The sequence below is a fragment of the Accipiter gentilis genome, chromosome 4 (assembly GCF_929443795.1).
Source record: "Accipiter gentilis chromosome 4, bAccGen1.1, whole genome shotgun sequence".
Lineage (NCBI taxonomy): Eukaryota > Metazoa > Chordata > Aves > Accipitriformes > Accipitridae > Astur > Astur gentilis.
In genome coordinates, this window is record NC_064883.1 from 11270663 (window position 1) to 11290915 (window position 20253).

General features: G+C 38.3%; 1 protein-coding gene across 7 annotated transcripts in view; it reads left to right on the forward strand.

Moving 5' to 3' along the window:
- The window catches only part of OSBPL3 (oxysterol binding protein like 3), a 91459-nt gene that overhangs the window by 18087 nt on the left and 53119 nt on the right, over positions 1 to 20253 (forward strand). For all 7 annotated transcript variants that reach the window (XM_049798113.1, XM_049798119.1, XM_049798118.1 and 4 more), the window contains exon 2: positions 2539 to 2676. The gene's annotated coding sequence lies outside the window, so the exon portion shown is untranslated. The remainder of the gene's footprint in view (positions 1 to 2538; positions 2677 to 20253) is intronic.

The window sequence follows — 20253 nt, forward strand, 5'->3', positions numbered from 1 at the left end:
GGGGAACATGGGACATTTTTTGGACCAGCAAATTGTGGGGAAAATTTCATTCTGGGAAGAGGAAGACTTGCTATGTGTGTGAATATGTGGAAAGATTGTGGAACAGCAAACGCATCAGTTAGCTTTATGGGGTGACTAAGTGGTTGACACAAGCCTCAGCTCCCTGATGGGCTTCTCGGATACCTTTGGAAACGTCATTCAAAGCTAAGGCCCCTGCATTTGTCTTTTACTGGGTGGCATGGAGTTCATGAATTCTGCAGTTATGAAGACAACGCCAAGCTCTTACACAGGGAGCTGCATAATACAGTGGAAATTTTTACATATTGTTTTGGGTAACTTAGATAAACAAAGGCTTTGACATTGAAATGGTGGGAAATGGCAACTCCCCTTTCCTGTCCCTTGACCTGTGGAATTGCTGCATAAGGTCTGACCTTGTGGGCTGTATTGAAAAGCTCCATGAAAAGCTCCATTATTTTTCTTGCTTTTTTGGGGGACAGTGATTTTTTTTTTTATGTCTATTTTTTTGGCCATCATGTATTTTAGAAGTTAGCACAGAACTGCTGATGGCCTAATGTGCCTAGTAAGGGAGAATGCTTAGATTGTATTTCCTTGTGTCTGTCACTTTCCTTTGGGGTCCCTCTAGGGTCCCTGCTATTTCAGTGTGATATGTAATATACTCCTGATAACTAATGTAATAGTCTTTAACCTTTATCAGATTATTTTTTTCCTATTTCTTTTACATTGTTCATGCAAGTAACACAAAGAATTAAAGGCACTATTTTTCAGAGCTAGGTATTTTTATTTCTTTTTCAAAGGCTTATCATAAAGTGATTTTGTTGCTTTAACCATGAGAAGTTTTTAGCATATGATTAGTTGGAAGTTGTAAGTGTAGAACAGCTTAACTTTTGAGTTACTGGGAAAAACAGCAGCCATAGATTTGGGAAAATCTGAGTAATAAAATTGTAAAGTTGGTTCATCACTCAAATATGTTATTTCAGCTGCGTCTGCCCAGTACAGGCTAAAAATGTTGGTAGGCTTTTATATTAAGAGCTATTTTAAGTCTCTAGTCTTAAGAGACAGCACAAATGAAGGAACCTTAAATTAATCTAAAGTATCGAAGCTAACATGTCAAATGTTCTTTCTTACTCTAGTTTTAAAAACTTCCACCCTTAATATTTGGAGTATTAAAAATACACAAGTTCATACAATAAAAAACTAATTCTGAAATTAAATCATGGATATTTAGACTTCAAACCACCTGGGGGCAGTGGCATTTTCACGAATGTAACGAACAGAAGTAGTAAGGAATTGAGTGTAAACATGAATTAGGAGTTATTAAATGTAGACAACTGATAAGAGAAGGCAAAAGTATTGCTCAAAACTCAGTGAGTGAAAAACACAGAAAAAGATTTCCTTTTTCCTTGGAAAATATGCTAACACTTGAAGAATACTACTAAATAAGGGCAGTAATGTCAATAATTGAAGAAATGCAGGAGAGCTTAGTTCCATTACTGAAATGAAGCTGTGTGGTCTATTGACAACATATAGAAATAATAACTAAGAAAAAAGTTAAATTATAACACTGGATAACAGTTTTGAATCTAGGGTACAAATAATTTGAGGAATTCTGTTTCTCTTACTGATCTTGAAGAAACATCAGGAAAGCCTCAGAGCATGGGTGGAAGCCTAATGATGTGCTTGTTTTTATAAACAGTGATATGTGGTACCCAGACACTGGTTCATCTGGTGTCAATTACAGACTTTTGGAATGATTGTCATCAAGCTGATATGGGAACTGATTCAGTGCAACAGAAATTCAAATCTAATAATTGGAATGAAGAACCATACAGCCTATGAATATAGAGGCTAAACTATTGATCCTTTTTAGCTCAAATTGAGCACATTAAACTTTGTCATAAGCGATTTCTGTTTGGTAGTGTTCACGTTGTACAGAGAAGTCCTGCAGGCCACTAAAACTGTAAAATTGGATTGTCTTCAGAAAAAGTGCGTTTGACTAAATGTCAAAACTGTATGTTGGTTGCTTCAAAGCAACAGCTGAATAGTGATATGAGTTTGTCAAAGAGTAGTACACCTGGCATCTCTTTATATGCAGGATTCTTCTTTCTTTTTTTGTGCTGACAAGATGTTTGAGTGGGTTCCCTACATCCCTGGTAGAGTTGCACACTTGTGCAGAATTCTGGATCCTTGGGGAAGAGATATTTCTGTTACAAAATGCATTGCTCTGTTAGTGTGTTAGTAGACTAAAACTTAGTTGCTTAGGAGAATGTTGCTAACCTGAACTTCTAATACGTATCTTTCAGGAGAGGAAGATGTAGCTGTAGATGCTGTATTTTAGGGAAATATGGGGGGGGGGGGGGGATGGGGATGGGGAATGACACACAAAAAAAACCCAAGGCATGAAATTTTCCAGATATTCATATATTCTGTTCCTTACTGCCCTTGTTCTTCTCAGGTGTGAAAGGACAATGCAGCAGGAAGTTTGATTTCTCATCTGATTTTTTTTTGTTTGTTTTTCAGATCAAACACCAGACTCATGTGAGCTTGCCACACCTTGCCTAATGGAATTGCTCAGACTTTCACTGCTGTAAAAAAAAAAAAAAAAAAAAAAAAAAATTGGATTCTTCATAGTTGGCACTGAGAGACTACCCACTCATTGTAAGTCAATCTTCTATCATGGATGTGGTACCCTCCCTGTAGAAAAGCAGAAGTTATATTGATGTGGAGCCTGTTTCAGCCTAGAGGGGACGTGAGGAAAGAAGTTGTCTAAGAAGCTTATTGCTATGAAGAATCACTCTATCAATGGAGAATCAGAGAGGACTGTAGTATAGCTGGCACAGAGGTAGCACTTCAATCCCTGTTTGGGATGATACATTTTACTTAATCGTATATCTTAGAAAAATTGAAGGATGTAGCAATGAAATGGAATAGGTAAACCTGAAGTTGTGCTTACGCAACCTTATATTCTGCTGAGATGAGGGTAATTGTTCAAAAATACCTCAAAACTGTATTACTTTTGAGGGAACTGGAAAAAATATCATTTCTTGGGTTGTACTGTGTTTGGGTTCCCTTTAATCTTAGGCTTTGGCGTTTCCACTGGTCCCCTACCAGGTCAGGAAGGGACTCTCTCACCCATTGTGCCATTGGTCTCTGTGGTTTGTGTCTCATTCTGAAATGCTCTCTATAGATTGCAGCCAAAGATAGGACTTCAGCAAGGTTGAGATTATGTTACTGGTGATATCGAAACACTTCTTGTGTTGCTGGTGGGTGTGGTTTTTGTCTGAGTGTTCACTATTTGTGAAATTTATCATTAGGAGGAAATTCTCTCCCAAGTCATATTGCCCGTCATGGCACTTGTGGCATTTCACCTTCTCTGATGGCATGTACTCAGAGTGCATCCTGAATACTTAACAAATTCTCTTTTGTGGTAGGGACATTGATAATGCACTTCAGCTTCCTGGCTAGCTGCTTGTGCTGCATTTTAACTTTTTTAAAGGACAGGTGGGATGTTGTAGGTTCTACACGCATATGACTTACATATTTGCTTGCACTTGTGGAAGGCTGGATGTTCTGAACTGTGCAGTTCTTACAGTCCTGCGATTGTATATAAACTAATGTTTTGAAATTGGTGTTAACAGGCTTACATAGACCTCTTACCTGTAAAGCAGAATATAGCACTGCTGTTCTGCACTGATTTCCCATTATACTTACACCTGTGTTGGTGTAGCCTTAGTCACTGCTTTAAGCTTGGTGAGTCCTTTTAGACTAAATCTCTGACAGTTCCTATTGTGAGCATGTAAAAGGTATCACTAGCTGTATGTACTGCCCAGTAGGACTTACTTGCCTCTGGAAAGCTGGAGATGAGTCATGAAAAGTGAAGTATGTAACAGGCACAAGGGTTGAATCTTTGCTAGATGTGGCTGTTGTAAAGCATATTAACATCTGTGTGTCCTTTCAGCTTCTACGAATTAGAGTAGAAGAGTCGGAGGAGAGCAAGGAGTGGAAGATATTTCTACTTGGTTTATTTGTGTCAGTAGGTACTGCCTGCCATATTGCTACAATGGGCTTTCTCTGGGAGGTGCCCAGTTGCTATAGGATCCTTTTACCTACGCAGATAGCAGAGTTTATCAAATACTATTACAAAATAGTTAGCTGATTATGTTGTGAAGTTTTATGTTTAAGTAGCAAAGCAATGTTTGATGACTGTCTAATGACTTTCAAAAAGTTTCAGTGTACTTGGCAGAAATCAATATACATCTGCCCCACCCCAGTCTGCAACATGCGGCTATTTTATTTACAGAGGGGGTTCCTGTGGAACAGGTATGTTCATGACTTCACATGGAGTCGTGCAGGAAACCTGTGAAAAAGTCAGGGCAAGACCTCACATTGCTGATCTTAATCTTCCTAGTGCAAGAATGTTCTCCATTGAAAGACAATTTTGATAGTTGCCAAAAGGAAGGGTGGTAGATCTACAGGGATACAAAGCCAACAGTTTCAACAGTTACAAAAAGAGAATTTTTCATTGCTCCTCTAATAGCAGTAGCAGAAGGCTGCAATGAGAACTAGTATTTATCTTAACAATAGTATTTTTGTTGTCATACTGACATAGTACCATCCTTTTGGCATATGTTCTTGGAATGCATTAATAATTTGTAACACCCTTTTTTGAGAAACATTAAATCTCACATTAACATGTGGTGTAATTTCACAGAATAGCTCTGTCTTTGAAAAAGGAAAGAAACAGTACTTGGTGCTCAAAGTCAATTTACCAAGCTGCAGTTATCTTAGATTCATTTTTACAAAGTTGAAAACTGAATCTATGGCTATTACTGAAGCAGTTTCCATATATTACTGAGCCTGTAGAGGAATTCTTTACTGCTCTCTTGAACGTAGGAAAATATAGTGAAGGAAGTGATCCACATTCTTCAATCCTCATAAATTTTATTAAAGAAACTTCATGGAAACCCCATATATTCCTTTGTTGGTATTTTCTCTAGGTTCTGCCAACCTAAAATTCTAAGCTTAGTTCTTCAGTACAAATATTATGTACATTGATTTTTGTTTTTCTCTCACTTGGACCTCTGATGTAGTAAATCTTGTGAAAGGTATTTAATTTTACTTTGTAAGTTGAACATTGACAGAAATGTTAAGAATATTGGTAGCTCAACATTGTCTGCTGGCTCTTTACTAACAGTCTTATATGAGAAACTCTTTGTACAGACCTAAATTCTGTGCTAAAATGTCATTTAGTACTTCCTTTGAAGGAAGATGAGGTCAAGTCTTATTGTGCATATACCTGTAAATGCAAAAATAACCAATGTGCATAACCCTAGCTCTTCTTTGTGCACAAGCTCATGTCTGTGAATTTAAGCTACTTCTCTCAGATTAATTCCAAAGTGTTTCTTGTGGATTTAGTTATAAATACTTTCACTAACTTGTTCAATGGATAGTAGCACAGGTAGATGTTCCTCCAAAAAGAGTGGAGAAGGGGAGAAAAAGGATGTTTGTTAACTTACTGTCTTACTAGTTGCTATTGAAATAAATTAATTTTGTGTTATTTTTTAAGACTAAAATAAACTATACATCTAATCATCATGGAAGACATCTATGGAAGGGAGGGCTGAAGAAGCAGGATAACTTTACCTCATAAGAGCATAATTTTGTAACTTTTAGTTGTCATTCATAGGTGCTTTGGTCTTAAAGGGGTAATACTTGATTAGACAGAGGAGCTGTTTGAAACAATTGGACTGCTGATTTATTTAGTATGATTACAGAATAAAGTAATTTTTAGAATTTGTGTCAGTAGAAATTAGATGTCTGTGAAATTGTGAAAAGGTGGATCAAATGTACAGGCACAGTTTCAATAATACAGCATTGTAAATCAGTCATAGCTTAAATGCATCTTCTAGGACAAGTTGTCACTTGTAAATGCCAAACATGCCAGGCTGATGTTGGGCTTAAAGGGGTGTGAAAAGGTTAGGAGCTCCTTGGTCCTGTGGTGTCAAGGCCACAGAATGTTCTCCCTGCAATAGGGACACAGTACGTCTCAGACATGAAAATTAAGAGCTCTTTAATAGTTACTGCTTCCTACCTTGGGAGAGACTATGAACTTAAGTGCTTGAAATAGGTAATTAGCATAGCCAAAAGTAACTTCTAAGAGAAGATCGTGTATCTTGTCTCCTGTTATTCAAACTTCTTATTCCTCATGCTTATCTGCTTATTATGCTGTGTGCCTCATCATTCCAGAGACTATCAGTTTGGTCACTGTGCATTTTAGCAACAGGAACAAATTGCTGCTTTACTGCCGTTACAAGGAGGATTTTACAAAGTGAGATTCTGCATTTTGCTTCCAGAAAGTGATACAGATAGTCCAGATTCTTACCACTGAAAATATTTTCATTGTACTCTCACTGAGCAGAAGCACACACTTTTCATTTGGAGGTCATGAACTCAGTCAGTCCTTTGTAAATCAGTTTTGCGCTTGGAGGAGCCATGAAAACTTGCCCCTCATCTTAAGAGTAGCTCTAAGATACCATCTCTGTCTTTCAGTATATGTTTGAACGTGCATTTTGATCAGCTTTATCTTTTTTAGAAAGACTGAGTAACTTTTTCCTGCCTTTGCTTATGTAAACTCTAGCAAGTTGTTTATTTGTCCACCAGGTGAAGAATAAAAATAATGCTTCAGATACAACAGAAGGTGGAAGATTTGTCACATTTCAAGGGTGGCATTAGAAATTTATTTATGAAGAGCAACTGCTGTACAGCTTCAGGGCTCCTTGCTTTCCGGTGTGCAATAGCAAAGTTTTTGCACGCTTTTACGTGTGTGAGAGAGGAAGAGAAAGTTGCAGTTATTGAACTCCTTTAGTAGTATGGTAATGAGGATGTGGGACTGAATCTCCGATCCTGGTGTGTGTTAATAGTGAATGAGCTATGTTCTTGGCCTCTAGTGACTCCTTTGCTCGTTCACTGACTTCTAGTTTAGATGCCTTATACTCCCATTTGCTTTTGGGTAAAGGTCATATCCTCATTTTAATTCATAAGGCTAGTTCTTGTAGCATTAGGTATTTGAAGAAGAAATGAAAATTGCATTGTTTCTTTAGGTTTGAAGAAGCTTCCTACACTAAACAGAAAAATATTATGATTATTAAAGTAGGTACTTTTCAAGAAGAAATAAAGATTACTTTAAAGACTGTGTTAAATGTTAACAGTATAATTTTAAGTCACCTGTGTAAAGTTCACAGTGAGTGTGCTTCTGTAGTAATGTGTTTTAATCTTTTATCCTCATGTGTTGGTCCAAGCATGTAATCTGTTGTAGATTTTTTTGTTGCACGTCTTATCAAAGCATATATGAGGGATGAAAAAACGTCAACCCTGACCAAGGATAATTATCAATAGTGATTAATAAACAGAAATGTATTTATGGAAATGTAACATTTGCAATATTTGTTTAACAAGTTTTTAAACCTTACTGACTTTATGTTTGTGCCACACACACATGAAAGAAAATGTGTACTGTGGAGACACATGCTTTTTAGTTAAAAAAACCATAGCAAGAACTTTTGAGAAGAAAAATATATTCTCCCATCAGCAGAAGTTATGTTGAAAGAACATTAAGATTCTGGCAGAAAACCAGGCAAGGTCTTATCTGGTAGGGCATAAAACATGCTGGCTAGTAACTGGCAGGTGCAATAGTGAACATCAGAGCAATACAGTATAAAATGATTTTTAAAAGCTTTAAGAAGCTTTTAATGCAGCAGCATGTTTTACTGTAACTTTCACTGGCCCTCCCTTCTGTCCAGGTGACTTCTGTTCTTCCATATTTTCTGGAGCAGACCTGGGCTCTGCTAAGGTGGCAAGTTATTAAAGAAAAAGAAAATTTCTTGATCCAAGACCAGATTTTATATGATGCCTTACCTTAAAAAGTACAAAAAAAATTTCCTTATCTTTTTTGCCTAAGTTTTGTCTACATGTATGTTTGTCCCCAGGAGTTTTTTTACTTCTGATCCTTAAATATCTGAACAATTTGACAACTGTCCACAGATGTGTTTGAATGTACTGCAAGTAGTAGCTTATTTTGAACAGCAGGAATTGTGCTTTCAGAAAAATCAAAGAAATTTAAATTATTCTACGTAGAAGTCTAACACTAAATGATTAATGAAAATGTTGATACTGGAAAATTCTCTTTCTGTAGTGCAGCAAGTGTTTGAAACTGCTAACAAGCTGTCAAGTGCTACAAAATGAAGTAATTTTAATTCCTGGAGGGCTTCTATGTTAGCTAAAAGGTAGATGCTGTCAGCTACAGTAATAGTCCAGAGACAGCAGTGCTCACTGTGACAGTGAAAAAGCTGAGTGTGTTTCTGGTTGAGAGATGTCAATAGAATTTGGTGTTGCTGCTCAGAAGCATAAGGAGGACTGCAAAAGTACCCTGTCCCTTTATGTGTGATTTTAATGCCAACTTTTCTTGGGCAGAAAGTGATTGCTTCTGAAGGTTGAAACTGCTTGTTAATGCAGTTTTTAATACTTAATGACATGCTACTCCCTACCTGCTGATTTTATTTTTGTCATCACTGGACAAAATTATATTAACAAGTGGTTGGCAAGTTAAAAGGTACTGTAAGATAAGCTAGTTTATAATTATACCTGTAATATCTTCCAGCATCTGGCCAGCAGCTTTTGAGAGAAAACATTTCTTCAAGAGAAGTGGAAAAAGCATTCATTGTTTAGCTCAGGCTTTGGGACTCTGAAGGTAACTGGATTCTCCACTGTTTGGAGGGAGACGGGCTGCCAAGTTAAGAACTGAAAAGTTCAGTGGATTTTGATTTGTCATGAGGGTAGTATGAATTTGCATATTTTCTATGCCTGTAGACGGCTTTCATAGCTGGTAAACTTCTGACTAAATTTAGCGTGTTGTAATGAAACGGGGATGTGAAAATATTAACAGAGCAGACAGTGTTCTCTGCCCATAAAGAAGAAACATGCTACATATCTCTGTGATCATGTAAATTAATGTGGTACTAGAAAACTACAAAAGTGTCCCTAAATCTAGAAGACAATTTTTTTTAAGTTTACTTTAATCTTTTTGTATGTTTGCTTTTTTTATGAAGATAAAAGACTGATTCTCATTAAAACCTAATGAGCTATATGTGGATATCTGGTAGTAAATTTAGCTTAGCAAAACAAAGTACTTTCACAGACAGCTGTACATCTTTGCTTAAGTAAGTAATAATTTATATAGCATCGCATATGTCTAATTCAGATTCTTAATTTTACACTTTTTATTACTCTTGGAATGGTGACTAAGATGATATTCTGTGTATGATCTGTGGTAAAGTGCATTTCCATGGAAATAGGTTAAAATACTGAAAAAGTAATTTTAAAAATTACATTTAAAAGTGCAACATAGAACTAATTCACTGAACCAGAAACGTACAATTGTTCCACTGTACTGATTTGTTTCTGGTTGTACTTCAGAAGTGCAAAATTTATTATTTTGTTAATTTATTAGGTGAAGAATTAGCAGGTTTTGCAATTCCCATTTGCCTTTCCTCCTTTTGAGTGAGCAATATACAACACTTCAGACTACATAGCATGTATTACCTGAAGATGTTGCTATATAAAAGGTCATGTTAACTTTCCACAACAACCTTGATTCCAAGTGGCTGATTAACAGCTTTTCCTAATCCCATGGATAGAGTCCCCTTAAAACCTTCCATTTAAGCATATGCTGCTTTAATTTGCTTTTTCAATTTAAATCATGTTTAGTAGACTATTGTCAGGCAGTGTAATTGTAACTTCGGAAATAAAATTTCAAAGTTAAACATTTTGACAAGGTTATTTTTTGCTGGCATGTCAGGCTGTCCATAATGACCACGGTTTCAGTTTTTCTAGTGTTCTGTCATCATCTGGGGTGACAGAATCCACCTGTCCTCTGAGAAACAGAGGACACAGCTCTCCTGTCTTCTTCCTTTCAGTTCTTTTAGTGGGAAAGTCAACAGGTCATAAAATATGCAAAAGCTCTAACTGCCACACTCTAAATAACAATCAGACAGTAATATGCTTCCAATAATAGATTTTACAAAGAGTAACTAACAATGACTTCTAAAACAACACTGGTTAAACTCAGGTTTTATGATCTGTAGTGTTATAGTTGGAAAAGATATTAATGAATACAGTGGTTCACTCATTTTACTTAAACATAAAGGAATGACAATGTAGATGAAAGTGAGTTGGTTTTTTTCCTACAGCAGATCACTAAGCCTGGAGAATTTCTTGCATGTGCTGTATCTTTGCTGGATGACCAACTATAGAAGCGTGCACATCAGTGTCCGAAGTAGTGATAAACTTTTTGATTTTTCTTATAAATCAGTCCTCGACAGCATGCATTTTTATTTTTATTTCCCTCATTGTTATTGGAGGATCTATTGGAGAGAAGAAAAGGGAGGCTAGCAGTGGGTGAGGGAGGACTGTGGCTGTCTGACCGTAAGAAAAAGTGGGGAGTTTACTGCTCTGCTTAAATCACCTTCTTAGCTTTGCGCAGCATGGCTTCTTCTACAGAAGTAGGGTCTATTAGGCAATTTTCCAGAGAAATACTTGGATGTATCAAATTTGGAGATAATGTTTCTTTCCTTACTCGCCCAAATTCTGCTGAGGGGTGGTTGAAGAGTGAGGGAGTTCACTTGCTTGTTTTTCAAAGTCATCCCATGAAATTGCAAATTTTTTGAAAGTCTTCTAGGTACAAAATGATTCTTCCCTCAGGCCATGATTCATGCTTTCGCTTAGACACTGAATCTAGGAAGCTGTTTGTTCTATCTGGCCAAACTGTAGTTTATACTTCACTTTTAAAATTTTTGCTTATGGTTTATGTTTTGGGTGGGTTTTTTTCTTCCCTGTGCCATACAGTTATAAAAAAATCTAAAAGAAACCACTAATTAAGAGGTGGTGATAGCTAAGTAACAGCTGCTAAGGGCATGATTTATCATCTCCCCTTGCAACTATCTCCCCCTGCAAGTTGAGATTTCAATCTACCCTGTATTTGCAAACTCCTTGGTGAAGGAATGCTGGTGACCAGGGTGCAGGGGCTGCTGTGATGAATGTTGTGGTAGGTTGACCCTGGCTGGATGCCAGGTGCCCATCTAAGGTGCTCTATCACTCCCCACCTCAAATGGATGTGGGAGAGAAAATATAACAAAAGGCTTGTGGGTTTGAAGTAAGGACAGGGAGATCACTCAGCAATTACTGTTACAGGCAAACAGACTTGACTTGGGGGGGAAATTAATTTAATTTATTACCAATCAAATCAGTGTAGGGTAATGAGAAATAAAAACTAAACCCTAAAACACCTCCCCTCGCTGCCCCCCCCCCCCCCCCCCCCCCCCCTTCTTCCTAGGCTCAACTTCACTTCCATAGTCTCTGCCTCCTCCTCACCAGTAGCACAGGGGGATGGAGAATGAGGGTTGTGGTCAGTTTGTCACACGTTGTCTCTGCTGCTCCTTCCTCCTCAGGGACGGGACTCCTCACACTCTTCCCCTGCTCCAGCGTGGGGTCCCTCCCACAGGAGACAGTCCTCCATGAACTGCTCCAACATGGGTCCCTTCCATGGGGTGCAGTCCTTCAGGAACAGACTGTACCAGCGTGGGTCCCCCATGGGGCCTCAAGCCCTGCCAGGAGCCTGCTCCAGTGTGGGCTTCCCATGGGGTCACAGCCTCCTTTGGGCATGCACCTGCTCCACCGTGGACCTCCATGGGCTGCAGGGGGACAGCCTGCCTCACCATGGTCTTCACCATGGGCTGCAGGGGAATCTGTGCTCTGGTGCCTGGAGCATCTCCTCCCCTCCTTCTTCACTGACCTTGGTGTCTGCAGAGTTGTTTCTCTTACATATTCTCACTCCTTTCTCTGGCTGCCATTGCTGTTGTGCAGGATTCCCCCCTCCAAAAAAACACATTATCCCAGAGGTGCTACCGCTGTCACTGATGGGCTTGGCCTTGGCCAGCGGTGGGTCTGTCTTGGAGCTGACTGGCATTGGCTCTATCGGACATGGGGGAAAGATTTTAGGAGCTTCTCACAGAAGCCACCCCTGTAGCCCCACTGCTACCAAAACCTTACCATGCAAACCCAATGCAGATGTACTCTGTGCTTCTCTGTACCTGTCTCTGGCACTGGCCAGTACCAGATGCCATGGAGGAAAGTGTGTTAGTCGTTACCCTGAATAGTTACAAAACATTTGCCCTGTTGTCAGACCCTTCCTATAATCTTCATCAGGGTGACTTATGATCTGGTCTGAAAAAGGCTGTCTTTATTTTTCTCAAGTTTATAGAAATTGCACATCCTATTCTAATAAGTGTATACCTAGATGCTATACATGAAGCTAAATAAATTTATATTGTAGGGATTGACCTTGGATATATTTGGAAAAAATATGTCTGTTTTCAAGGGTGGTGTATATTACTTCTACTGGCAGCGATTGCCATGGCCTAATGAATCAACTTGGAAAATAATGCTCATTTCATTTAAATAAAAAAAGTGAAACTACAAAAAAGAAAATCCCCAAACACCAAGCTAAAGAAAGTAATGACTGTAACAAACTAACAGCTGCAATAACTAACAAACAATGGCCCTTGAAATGAAAGGGGGGGGGAAATGAACAACTTCTCCCCAGTGAAGTAGCTTTATGCTATATCATTAAATCTCACTTGACAAAATTGAGATGTCTTAAATAAGACCCTTGCAATGAAAAACTTCAATTTTTCGTTTGAGTCTGTTCTCTTCCCACCCCCAGAAATGCCAGTAAGTTCTCACTGGTTTTGGCTGTGTTTTTAATTTTGTTTTCTCCCTGCAGTTGCATTTCAGATGAAAGATTTTTGAACAATATCACAGAAGTATTTGTCAAAAGAAGAAACACATAACAATCCTAAGTACTGAGTAACTTTCAGATTGTCAGTATGTCAAAACAGTATCACTGAAATGAGCTGTGCTTTAGTAAAAGTGGATGTAGTGGTAGGAGAGTGGCACCACACATCAATAATCACCATCTCTACATGGCGGTGGGAAGTATGGAGGACAGAATGGCTGAAAGATGTAGAGAACAGTGACTACAGGCTTTAGAGAAATACAAGGAAAGAAAGAAAGGAGTGATAAGAATTTCTTACAACTTTGTATGTCTGCACTTAAAATCAGATATTTGGCTTCGTATAATAAATGTATCTTTCAAAGCAGAAGTAGAAAGCCATTTTCAAATCATGAACAGCTCAGGGTTCTGTAAAACATAAACCCAGGCTAAAATCTTATTTCTAAATGTATTTCACTTTATTCCTGTCAGTGTTGTCTTGCGTCTTTTATATGTTTGAAAAAGCAAATTTAGAGGTCTTGAAAACCCCCATTAAGACTGAAATGCAACTCAATGTAGATGACTATCAGAGTTTTCTTCTTTTCTTTGAAGTCCTAATAGAGGAAGATATAAATGCCTCTGCAAGGTTATGTTGGTCAAGCCACAGGTTATTTAGTGTGCATCTGTTTAGGCAGATTAGAATATTTTGGGATTTATCTTGTTAGCATCTTCAGACTTGGTTAATTTGTGACTAGCAGCAAAAAATTTGAGGAATACTTCTGAAGTGAGATCTTTATAAGCTGGAGACCCTTTTAGTAGTAACTTGTAAGGCATAAGGAACCACTAACACTGTCTTTTGCCTGGATGTCTGCCTGTGTGTGGGATGCTCCAGCTGTGCTGTTAGAATCACCACCTGTGGGGAAGACAAAGTCATGTTTTTCAGTTACATAACTATGCATTGCATTTTATTTAACTTATGTTGTGGTCAGACTTTTGGGCTATGCTAGATATGGTGCATGCATTTAAGACAGAGAGGTGTTGTCATAGAGAAAATAAATGCGTACATTAAGACTTGATTAAAAAAGGATCATTGACACTTGAACCAGGTGATAGCATCACTGCAGGTGTACATATGGAAGGCATGTGTATAAATATGTGTATGCTTTGCTTAGGTATTGGGAATAAAGCAGCTTTATGACCAGCAAGAATTGTGGGTTTTGCCATGGAAGGTGCTGCAGAAGTTCTTAGCCTGCTAAATGGAATACAGCTGCTGAAGGTGTATTTGGTAGAGAGCAAGGCTGCAGTCCATCTGAGTCTCCCAGGCAGGTGGCATACTGACGGATCTGAGTACAGTGGCCAGCTCAGAAAGCCTAAGTGATGCAGATGTTGAGTGAAAAGTCCAGATCTGTTGAGATTCTGCAGTGACTCAGAGCAAGGGGCCTTCTGCCTTAGCTTCCAAATGTGCCCTGTCGTGAGGCTTGTGTACTCTAATAGGCAGTAACCTTTAATTGTCCTTCAGCCTTGCAGCATCAGACTGCAACTGCCATGACTGAGTATTAGTAAAATTCCTGTCATTAAGCTGGAGTCTGAGAACAATAAGTAACATGTTATAAAGTGCAGGGGAAGGTAGGTGTACCCACCTTTATAAAGAGTATTTTATTGCTGTCACAAAAGTACTCATATTTCTGCATGCATTTGTATTCCAGAGTACTCTGAAATGATAGTGAAAACCAGTGTCGTGGTTTAACCCCAGCCAGCAACTAAGCAACACGCAGCCGCTCACTCACTCCCCCCCCCCCACCCAGTGGGATGGGGGAGAAAATCGGGAAAAGAAGTAAAACTTGTGGGTTGAGATAAGAATGGTTTAATAGAACAGAAAAGAAGAAACTAATAATGATAACACTAATAAAATCACAACAGTAGTAATAAAAGGATTGGAATGTACAAATGATGCGCAGGGCAATTGCTCACCACCCGCCAACCAACACCCAGCTAGTCCCCGAGCGGCGATTTCCCCCCCACGCACACACTTCCCAGTTCCTATACTAAACGGGACGTCCCATGGTATGGAATATACCGTTGGCCACTTTGGGTCAGGTGCCCTGGCTGTGTCCTGTGCCAACTTCTTGTGCCCTTCCAGCTTTCTCACTGGCTGGGCATGAGAAGCTGAAAAATCCTTGACTTGAGACTAAACACTACTTGCCAACAACTGAAAACATCAGTGTTATCAACATTCTTCTCATACTGAACTCAAAACAGCACAGTTAACTCTATCCCTGAAACCAGGACACCAGTGTTGCTGATATTTATTTATTTCTCTTACTAGTGGTGAACAAGTCCTGATTCATTATGTTACAGGGAAGATCAAATGGAAGGGTGTTTAGTGGTTTGGATAAATCGTGGCAACCCAGTTTGAACTGTTTGCTTTCACATGATTTATTTGATTTGCTACCTGTGAAATATCCTCCTTCTGTGCATGTGGACAAGAAGGCTGGCTACTCTAACTGGATGTTGTTGAAATAATATCTCGCTGCTTGCTCAGCTGAAGAAAAGTCAGGCCTGCAGCGTCCCTGGAATTAGTTCTGAATCTAAAAAAGCCAGTGGTTGATTATGTACAAAATGTTAATTGTCATTCTGCTCTGTTCAGACATAACTAATGTGTGACTTAATTTAGATACATTAGCTGAGAATCATTACATTCACATGGGAAGAAAAGCATTTGTCACATGTATTTACTTTCTCATGCTTAATACGTAACATCCAACTTGACAATTCTTGCACTTGTTGGTGAGTTTGAGCCTCTTAATTTTGCTGTATGAAGTGGTTTGCTTCTGGTTTTAACTTCCAAATACCTCATGCTTTTTCCATGTCCTAGCCTAGTGCTAGAAAATTATTGCAGGCATAGGGAGTGGGGCAGGGAGAAAGATGGAGAGAGATGGAGTCTGTGAATGTATGAACTGGCAACAGCAGATGTGAACTCTGTTTGAGCAGTTTGTGGAGTCCCCAGGCCAAATTGATACAAAGTCAGATCCCTCTACACAAGGCAGCAAGACCAGTGCATTGCAGCATTTACTGGAAGCTCTAATTATTTTAAAGCACTGCATGCTGGAATTGTATGGACAACCCACAAAAGCAAATAGCAGACTTTTCAAAATGAGTTGCTAGATGCCACAGGGAGTAAAGGCAAATTTATATCCCATTTTTGGGAATGATACTGAATCTTTGAATAGATTGGTGATTGTAATAAGTCAGAATTTGTATGGCTGGGAATGCTATCATTTATGTGAAAGCAAAATGTGAAGTGTGAAAGCTTTTAATGCAGTTTTGGGTCAGCCTAAATGAACTGCACAGTAGGGTGGATGTTTTGGGAAGCATGAAGATGGTCAGCTTTCACTGGATGCTATTCAGAGCCTGGCATGTGGCTCCCATTTGTCCCACTTTCAAAATTGTTCAAAAACCTAATGGTGCTGAAAGGAGAGAAACATAAGGAGAGAGATCAGAATCTTTTTCTCCAAGTAATTCAATAACTTTTTTGTACTTGACACAAATATAAATTATTTGGATTTTTTATATGTGGGCTTCCTAAATGAACTGGCAGCATTTTAATTCAATTGACCAAAATGAAGAGCTAGAATACAACACCAGGTGCTCAAGAAATGTGTTGTGTTGTACTGTACTTGGTATTTGACTGTCACCTTTTAAAAGTATGATACTCATTCAGCATGATAAGCGTTCAATTCCTAAAATCATCTCTCTTAGTGATGCAAATGATACTGGAGTGTGACAGGAGATCCTGTTTGTTTTGTCACTGTATTTTATTTTATAGTTTGGCTACTGACTTGAAGCAATGGTCACTTTCACTGTTCATCTGCCTAACTGGTATTGTAAAATCACATTAGAGAACAATCTTTCAATGTTTCACTATGGGAACAACATGGGAATAGCTTCAACAACAACTATTTTATGGTTCTCCCAAATAGTGTGAGTCTTCTACTTTGGAAGATCATTATAATGAGGGACATCAGGGGGATGGTCCTTTGGTCAAAATAGGAACTATTTGTCCTTTTGAGTCTCTGCCCGTATGTGCAGGGTTTCAGAGTTTTGTTAGGCAATCAGATACATGTGGTACTTTTCTTGACATCTCTATGTTGCTAACCATGAAATGCTGCTCATGAATTTCATCCATAAAGAATTTGTTACTTAGAAGCTCAGCTCTTTTACTCCAGGAAAGCCTGTAAGTCTTTCCAAAAGGATATTTTTGCAGCACTCTCCATTGCTTATGAAGTGAAAATATGCTCAAACTGCCTTGCTCTTTTCCCCAGATGCTGATGAGCAGTTAGGCAAGTTAGCGTGCTTAAGAACAACAGTCTGAAATAGGAATTGGGGGAGTACCAGCTCCTGTGGCCACCTTGTTTGTTTGCTGCTAGGACAGACAGTTGACTTATTTTCTTGTTTTTTGAATACAGAAGAGAAGACTGGAAAACTGCAAATGCTTATGATGTAACTTCTTCAAATGTAATCCTTCCAACTGCCATCTGTCATTCCAAGATTTATCTTTGATGTGACATTCCATGTAAATCCTTGTCATTTTTGAGTAACAAAAGTAAAAGATTTGAATATTTTTGACATATTTTATGATGTGCTCTCAAAAACATTATAACATAATGCTTAGGAGAAAAGATTGGATGCACTTTATATGGAAATTTTAAATTTTCTTGACTTAAATTACCAGTCACAGCAAATTTTTTTCACATTCCTCCTTCAGTTCTTCACTTTCTACAGGCATTTAATTTTTCTACCTTTTCACAATTAAATGCATAGAAAAATAATAAAATAATGAAATTCAGTTCAATGGTTGTGTCTTAACTGTATGGCACAGGTGTATTTTTTTCTAGAAGAAAGTGTGAGTTATGAAAATGCTTTAATGCCTGCAAACTTCAAGTCTTGCCATCAAGACTTGATGAAGACTTTGTACATAGAGTTTCAAACTTGAGCAGCCTTTGAAAAGAAAATTTTATATCAAAAGTGCAGTTTTATGGCATAAGCTTTGTAAAGGCATTTTCCTCCTTCATGCATTCTATATTTTACCATGTGAAAAACATGTACTTGAATGAGTTTCTCAGACCTTTTACCCAAACAGTATCATGTGCTGGCAAAATTGTGGAAAACACAGTCAATGAAAGATGAATATTAATAAAAGCAAAGGAAAAAATATATAGGTCAGAATGGGTGAAGTGGGCATGACTGCCATCTGTTAAGAAATTAGCTTTCAATATTATGTTTCCTGCAACTTCATATGTTGTTATTTTAGATATTTTTATTAAAAACAAAAACCCCTTTTAGCTCATTCTTCTAAGAAATTGCTTCTTTTTTCTATTTTCCTTTTCAGAAATTCATCAAGTGCATTATATGAAAAATTGTAGAAAATGTTTTGTTAAGTATGTCAGGATGCACTTTATGCTGCACTACTCATAATTAACCATAGGTTTAATTTATTTTTGTGTTGTAAGTTCTGATGGTCTAGATAAGCCAGTCCCATGTGCCAGCATTTTAGAAACAAACACAAAAATGATGAGAGGTTGGGAAGAGAGTAGAGATAGAAGGCAAAGACCAAGAATGGTGACACTCTTCTAATATTAAGCAGTTTAAGGGGAATCTACATCACTTGTAAACACTTCTCTTTATTGCTGCTTTTATAGCCTATAATTAAAATCCAGGTTGTTAGCTGCAGTTCAAGTATAACTAACCTCAAAAATGCTATGAAGCAACCAAGTTGCTAGACTGCACACGTAAAGCTCTTCATGTTGTCTGCTGTCTCTATAGCCTGTTTACAGTGACTGGAACTGAAGTAAAAAATGTGTACTCATTAGAAATAACAAGTATGGATTGTTAAGTTGTAGCACCTTTTAGCTGAGCTCAAAACAAGTTCTTTGTAAATTATTCATTCTTTCATATTGCTGAGGCACCTTAATTAAAACCTTCCATCTTTTAAACCTCTAAAAATGCTTGAGAATGGGAGTGTACCTAAAGCTTTTTTTAATCACGCAGAATTTCTTTTGTGTTTGATTAAATTCAAATAGATAGCTGGTAGCTTGCACTAACTGGAATCTGAATGTAAGATTAGGGACAGAGTATCTTTTTCAGATCTGTCTGGATCGGTTGAAAACAATACTGCTTCCACTTTCTTACCCACAAGTTGGTGATGACCATCCCTGCATTTTGGCCAAAGCAAAGTATGTGAACTACCTACTCCCTGTGACAAACAGCTCTCCACTGAAGTGGATTGGGGAGGGCTCCTGTGATTTTTATTTAAATTTATTTATTTATTGGCAGGGGAACTACTGATCTCCAGAAAAGAGACAGTAACAAATTGCTTGCTAGCAAGAATTTCTTTAACTCCTTTGGCAGTTTTAAAAGTGAATATGAATTTGAGCTCTAACCTGTCAGTGGAGGCACTGAGCTGCTACTGAGACCCATAAAAGTTCTCAGCAGCTTTGTATTAACTCTGAGCTCTATTGCTGAAGGCAGGCCATATTTTTACATTGGGATGTCATTCTGTAGTAGACGTGTATAAACAAACTTAGTGCATTAAAACTCTACATCTTCCTTGTTCTGGCCTGTCTGTAATAGTGTTAAATTATTCACACAATTGAAGCTTTCCTTTCTGGCCAATCTCCTAACTTGCTTTTAGATTTTTGTTGTGTGGTAGCTAGGTAGCAGCAGGACAAGATCTGACATGAAAGCACTCTCTGAAATGGACCTTCTGTTCTTCCCGAGCACAGTTGCTGCTTCTGCAGCTTTGTGTTTACTTTCTTCCTCTTTCAAGGTCAACAGTTCTCTTATCAGCTCTGTCCAAGTAGAGCGTCTAAGGTAACCCCAGCTGTATTTGGGTTCTTCTCCAGAATTTTAGAACTTGAGGAGATGTTGGTGGGGTTCTATCACTTGAGATGGGGAGACGTCCCTAGAGCTAACCTGTTAACCTAATCGGAGGCCCTCTACTCTAGCCTGCATCTTCTTTGGCTGACCCAGCTGTTGTGATTGATACTTTTCCGTTTCTTATTATTTAGGCAAAAAATTGCATCTAATCATTCAGATTTATAATCTGGTTTCCCACATCTTGCATCCCTCTGCTTCTAGGTCGCTTTCAGTTCATCTTTATCTTATGCCATGAGGATAATGTTGCAGAAAACCTGATCTGTGGAATCTCTTTCCTGGTTCCCATTGTCAAGGTGTTTGTTACAATCATAAATATGAATGGATTTAAGACCAACTGTGATGTAGAATCTTTCAAGAGCATTGTTCACTCCATCTGCATCTGCTCCTCACAGTTTTAGTCACCTGCATACAAGTATGTGATACTTGTTTCCAAGCACAGGGACACTTGTAGGTGTCATCCTGTCGGACCTTGAAAA